The 6,000-nt window shown below is 43.6% G+C and overlaps 1 protein-coding gene across 1 annotated transcript in view; it reads right to left on the minus strand.

The window, feature by feature from the left end:
- Positions 1-3,872, minus strand: part of ADGRF5 (adhesion G protein-coupled receptor F5) — a 70,652-nt gene extending 66,780 nt beyond the window's left edge. The window contains exon 1 of the mRNA XM_054722436.1: positions 3,864-3,872. The gene's annotated coding sequence lies outside the window, so the exon portion shown is untranslated. The remainder of the gene's footprint in view (positions 1-3,863) is intronic.
- Between the last annotated feature and the right edge of the window lie 2,128 nt (positions 3,873-6,000).

Raw genomic sequence — 6,000 nt, forward strand, 5'->3', positions numbered from 1 at the left:
GTCTGAGCTGGAACCCTGATTCTTCTACTTGCTAGCTGTGTGTGTCTCGAGCACCTTACTTAGAATTGTGTCCCCTTCTCTAAAAAACAGGGATTAGAATAGCAGCTGAGGTATAGGATGATTGGAATAACTAAATGAGTTCATCTTTATAGAGCACTGAGCACACTCAGTAATTATTGCCTGTTATTAAATTTTTCAATGCCTGAGCCTTTCCTCCCATTAAGAGTATAAGCTTAAAGGAAAGGATTATTTGCCTTTTTAATTCTATAGCAAGTCTCTCCTATGGAGATTCCTGCACTATGCTGTGATTTAAAAATTTTTACTGTTGTATTACCTTTAAGAAATAGGCAATATTCTAACTATTTTAACCATCACAACCAGAGTCATACAATATGGGCTGAAATGCTGAGCTGGTAACTAACTCGTGAGTTCACAATGTACCCATAGCCAACACATACTTTTCACCAACAAGCCTTTCTTGCAGCACCTATTCTGTGCCCAAACTCACAGGCACGGGGGACGGGGGGAGACCTCAGAGAAGCTGAGAGGGGCCTCCCAGTGCCTTTATAGAGGAGGCAACAATTACACCGATGAACTTAAATTATATCAAGAAATGTTGAATGTCGGGGCGGAGAGGTTCTAGGGCCACATTTTATGATTCAAAAGCAGCCCTGATTTATTGTCTATTCATATTTAGGTCAATAGAGAAAGTGGCAGATCAGCAAAGCATAATTAGTATTTCTTTTCCCCTTTTTCTTGGAATCAGGACAAAACGTGTTAAAGCGACACTGAGTAAAATCTATAACCTCCCACGGTCACTTGGCACTGGGAGAGCACATCCTGTTTACCTAGAACATTTCATCTGATTTTGTAAAATCTGCAAGTCACAGGAGCCACAGTATCTGCAGTGAAGTCAGGGGGGCTGTTTCAATCTAAACTCGAAACAGGGCGCTGGCTGGGAGCAGGGAAACTCCTCACTCTCACAGGCAGCTGTGGTCTTAGGCAACCTTGCTAGCGACCCACAGGTTGAGAACTGCTGCTGTAGAGCCTAAGACCATCGGAAACCACAGATATTTACATTATGATTCATTAACAGTAGCAAAATTACAGTTATGAAGTAGCAACGGAAATAATTTTATGGTTGGGGGTCACCACAACATGAGGAACTATATTAAAGGGTCGCAGCATTAGAAAGGTTGAGAACCACTGCTCTACATGATGCTCTCAGCGGCGGGCACTTCTGGCCCAACTTTCAGGCACAGGAACGGAACGGGGATTGCTTTTGCTGCCCAGGTTAGCCATCTTCTCTCCTACAGTTAGGACTCAGGGGTTCTCAACCCTAGCTGCGTAAATGAATCGCTTCAGAGAGTAAAATACATAATAATTCCATTCCCATGCCCATGCCCTTTCCCCAGAGATTCTGATTCAGTTGCTCCTGGGAGGTGTCGGGGCATTGTTCTTTTTGGCGGGTGAGGTGGGGTGGGGGTTAGGTTTCTGCAGAGATACGACTAGATAGCAGGTGTTAAAATTGGCTCAAACCTGGACCAGGCAATAGCTGATCTAGTTACAGATTCCCAGCAAAACTGGAGTCCGTGTTGCTACAAAGCTGCCAGAATTCTATCACTTTAATTCTCTGTCCCACCTGACTTTTATTCTCATACCACAGACCAAAGCCAGGCAGCTGGGTTTCTTCTCATCTCAGGGCCCCAGAAATATTCCTTGTATGTTCCTGGGCAAACAACCTGTGAACATCTTTTTTTATTCCATAAAATGGGAACAAGATAGCTGCTTCACCTGTGGTGTGGTGAGGGAAGGGGAAGTCTCGGTCTGGGCTGGATCTATGCAGTAAGGAGGAGTGATTAATCCTATCAGCCAGGGATGGGGAGAAGCACCAAGGCAGGATGGTCAAGAAGGCAGCACCAATTGTCCAAAATCAGCAGGGCCAATGACCCTCGAGTTTGGAGTGGAGAAACATTGATAAAAACAAGAAAATACCCAATAGCAACTGTAAGTATTTTGCAATTATTCTTGGATTTGACATGGCTTATTTGTACTTTCCATGAGCCACATGGGCTTGTTAACAGTGACTGTTTTTCTTATTCACTTGTCTCATAACAATGTAAGGGGGGAAAAGGGATCAATGGCCACCTTTATTTATTTATTTATTTATTTATTTATTTATTTATTTATTTTTTACAGAAGGCTGAAAGAGATAAACATAAACCCCTGTTAAACACAGGTATTATCCATGAAATGAAAAATTGAGTCTCTCCCACACTCACCTATATTCCCTGAGCCAACCATGTAATCTAGGGGTCTATCTGTTCTCCAGTTAATTTTCCTTTCTTTTCTTTTTTTCCCCTTTCATTGCCAGAACAAGGCTGCCTTTGTTGTCGTCAAGAGAAAAACCTAAACCTCAAGTTTGCAAATCTAGAGTTTAATCCATGGGAAGTTGTTTTTAATATCATTAATTGCTAAAGCCAAAGCCAACACAAAAATAATAATGGTAAAAATGAGTAAAACTCTTTCAAACTTTTTTAAGTGTTAAAGGAGTAGTTCACACTCCCCATGTATTATTTTATGTTTCCAGTGGGAAGATGTTTTTAAGGATCAATACATGAATTTGACAATGAAAATTTACTGTTCTGTGTGCCCTGGCTTGTCCTAAGAGTTAGGAAGGGAGAAACTAAGTCATTTAACTAGTAAGGTACACAGCAAACTATTGATGATCTAATTCGGGGGAAGGGAAGAAACAATGCATATTGGGGGGTTGGAGATATTCTGTTACAGTACAAATATTCATGTATTAGGTGTATAATTCAAAACAAATGACCAAAACTATCATGTCAGGAAAAACTGAGCTGCAGTAGTGGCGTGGCCTGGCTTTCTACAGTGTATAAGAAAACAAGGTTCAAGCAACCACACATCAGAGAACTTTTCCTCCCTTCTTAAATGCTCCGGGCAAGTCTGCCCGCTCTTAATCAAGCACTCTGCCTGACTTCCTTCCCAGGACTGCCTGCAAACTCCTGTCCCAGCAGTCAGTGGGTGGGAGGTAGCGCTTACTCTTAACATTTCAGAGATCACCCTTGTCCGGACTGAGCTGACAGAATGTCCGTGCTCTGGCTACACGCGGCTGCAGCTGTCGCCTTGGTCAGCACAACCACAACATGGCTGCCCAGCCATGGAAACGCTCAGTACTGATTTATTAATGCCCTGGCCTTTATGGTATTTTCTGGTGCAGAGACAGGAAAATTAATTAACCAAAAAAAAAGGTGACAGGGAAGAGAATTCCATTATAGAGAAAATCCTGAAAAGATCCCAGCTAATTGTCTGATACTCAGTCTCCCTAAGCGCAGTCTCAACCTAATCGACAGGCTGCACAATGCTCTTGACTACGCATGCTTTACGCTCCCAACATACATGCCACAGCTATGCATTACCTACATACATGCCACAGCTGCACATACCCAGCGTACATGCCACAGCTGCACATATCCAACATACATGCCACAGCTGCACATATCCAACATACATGCCACAGCTGCACATATCCAACGTACATGCTACAGCTGTACATATCCAACATATATGCCACAGCTGCACATATCCAACATATATGCCACAGATGCACATATTCAATATATATGCCATAGCTGTACATATCCAACATACATGTCACAGCTGTACATATCCAATATATATGCCATAGCTGTACATATCCAACATACATGCCACAGCTGCACATAACCTACAAAAGAGAAAATCAGGCAAAGAGATTCATAACTGGAAGATGCCTTAAGAGGAATGTCGCTGAGGTCTTGCTGCAAAGAGAGACAGACCCCAGGAGGAGAAATGCCTGTTACCTGTCCAGCACTGAAGTCCCCAGACCCGCTCCTGCTGCACCAGATGCCTCAACGCTTCCCGGTTTCCACTAGGAGGCCATTTGCCCTTCGGCCTCCTCGAAGGCCTCACGGCTGAAGAAAGAGCCGAACAGGACTCATTGCGAGGCTCAGGCAGCTGCCTCCAAGCTCGGTGTCCCTCCTGCCGTTGCCTCCCTTCCCTGTGCTCCGAGCCTCACAGAGCCATTCCACAGAGCCTGCTGCTGTTTCAAAAACAAGAAGTGATTTCCTGGTCCCCTTCCCCGGATGGCGTGCGCGATTTCCCTCACGCCCATGGGAAGTCCTTCAGATCCTTCTTATCTGGAAACCTCACCACTGAGTGGCCGGACTTGTTTGGCCAATGCCCCTAGCTCTTGTTTTCCTTTCTCCAAAGAAAAAAATCAGAAAACTGAAACCAAGGCAAACCCAAATGGGTTGGAGCTAATGACGGGTGTAGGATGCCCTGGTTTAAACCTCGGAAAGATGTTCACTGTGATTTCAGAGGAGAAAGAAAATGAAAATCATCGATGATTTCCTTTCCCAGCAGTGCCTAAAAGTTAGAGAATGAGAAGACCTAAAGAAGTTCAGTCCCCTCCCAGGGCTTCAGGGTCAGGAACTTCCAATATGCTGCAAGAAGGGACAGCTAGTTCTTCCAGATTTCCAGGGAAGCTCTACGAAAATGTGTGCATCAAAGTTTAAACTCTGACACTTCAAATATCATTTTGATAACATCACTATAGAAAGATAAGAAGATCCATGGAAAAGGGCCAGTTGGCTGGCTGTAGTCAGGTTGTTGGGTTTAAAGATGAATTCTAATCAGTTTTTGATCTGGAAGTGACCTACCCATCCTGATTTTACAAGTGAGACAAATGAGGCCCAAGAGGAAACAAGGACTTGCCCAAGGTCCAATCAGGGTAATAGATGATCACCCACCCATCTTCAACTTTAGCATGGGGAATGCTGCTCAGCTGCCTGCCCGTGAGCCTTGTGCACAGGTGGCTTGCTGAATGAGACCTGACCTGGAGCAGGGAATTTGCATTGTAAGTAAGTGCTCCAGGTGAGCCTGATGCGGGCAATTCCCAGACTGTAGGTAGAGAAACCACTGTAGTGTTAAAGCAAGGACACTGGAATCAGACTGTAGAGAGTCAAGCCATAGTCCTCACTGAGACTCAGTTTTATTATGTACGCAAGTGGGTAATAATACTGCTGAGCACCAGTGAGAGCCTGAGATAGAGGAGGAGCTCAAGAACTGTCCATTACTATCTGGAGACCTGGGATCCAGTCCTCTAGGCTCATAAGTCTTCCCTGCTGTACACCGTCTGTCACCCCCTCGCCTTGCCTGTCTTCCCTTCTGGCTGTCAGCCACCACCAAAGAACTCAGGCTTGAGACAAAAGTTAAGTATTTCGAGAAAAGGAGGATGAACCTTCGAAATATCATTCCTTTATTTCTTGGCACTGATTCTCAATTGTATTCTCCAGCCTACTCCCTGCAGCACTGGGAGGGAGACTATGGAGCACTGTCCACCCACAGCTGACCCTCTTTGCTGGGAAACTCACGCATAACTAGTAGGTGAGCTCAGGGGGTGAACAGAGATTGGTCTAAGGAAGGTGACCTCATTCTCCTTGGGGGCGTTGAGGTAAGCTTGGATATGTGGCTGATCGTGGAATCACATTTACCTCTGCATTTACTGTTAGTGGCACAATAAAGGTTCTTGTTGTTATTCCGGTTTCAATTGGGTTTTCTGTTATTTGTAGCTAAAATCCATTATAATAAAGTGGTGAATCACTATAAAAAATAAATCTTTTGATTCCATATAAAATACTACCTTTGGCCTAAATAAAATGGAGAAAATCAAAATGTATACAGAGCCAAATGACTTAAATCATATTCTAAAATATTCCAAATCAACTTCTTATGCTAAATATGTGTAGCATTGACTTGTTCTATAGAAATGGACTAAAATATTTCAGATTCTTTTTTACACTAAAAATCCTTAATATTAAGTGTAAGTCCTGGAAAAGCACTTGGGTCTTAAAAACCCAGAATAGCCAGAGCTTAAGAGTAGCCCAAAACTCCAGATCTGCCAAATAGTAGCTCCTCGGAAACTCAGATTACTGAATC

Source organism: Eptesicus fuscus, chromosome 10, assembly GCF_027574615.1.
Source record: "Eptesicus fuscus isolate TK198812 chromosome 10, DD_ASM_mEF_20220401, whole genome shotgun sequence".
In the NCBI taxonomy this organism is placed as follows: domain Eukaryota; kingdom Metazoa; phylum Chordata; class Mammalia; order Chiroptera; family Vespertilionidae; genus Eptesicus; species Eptesicus fuscus.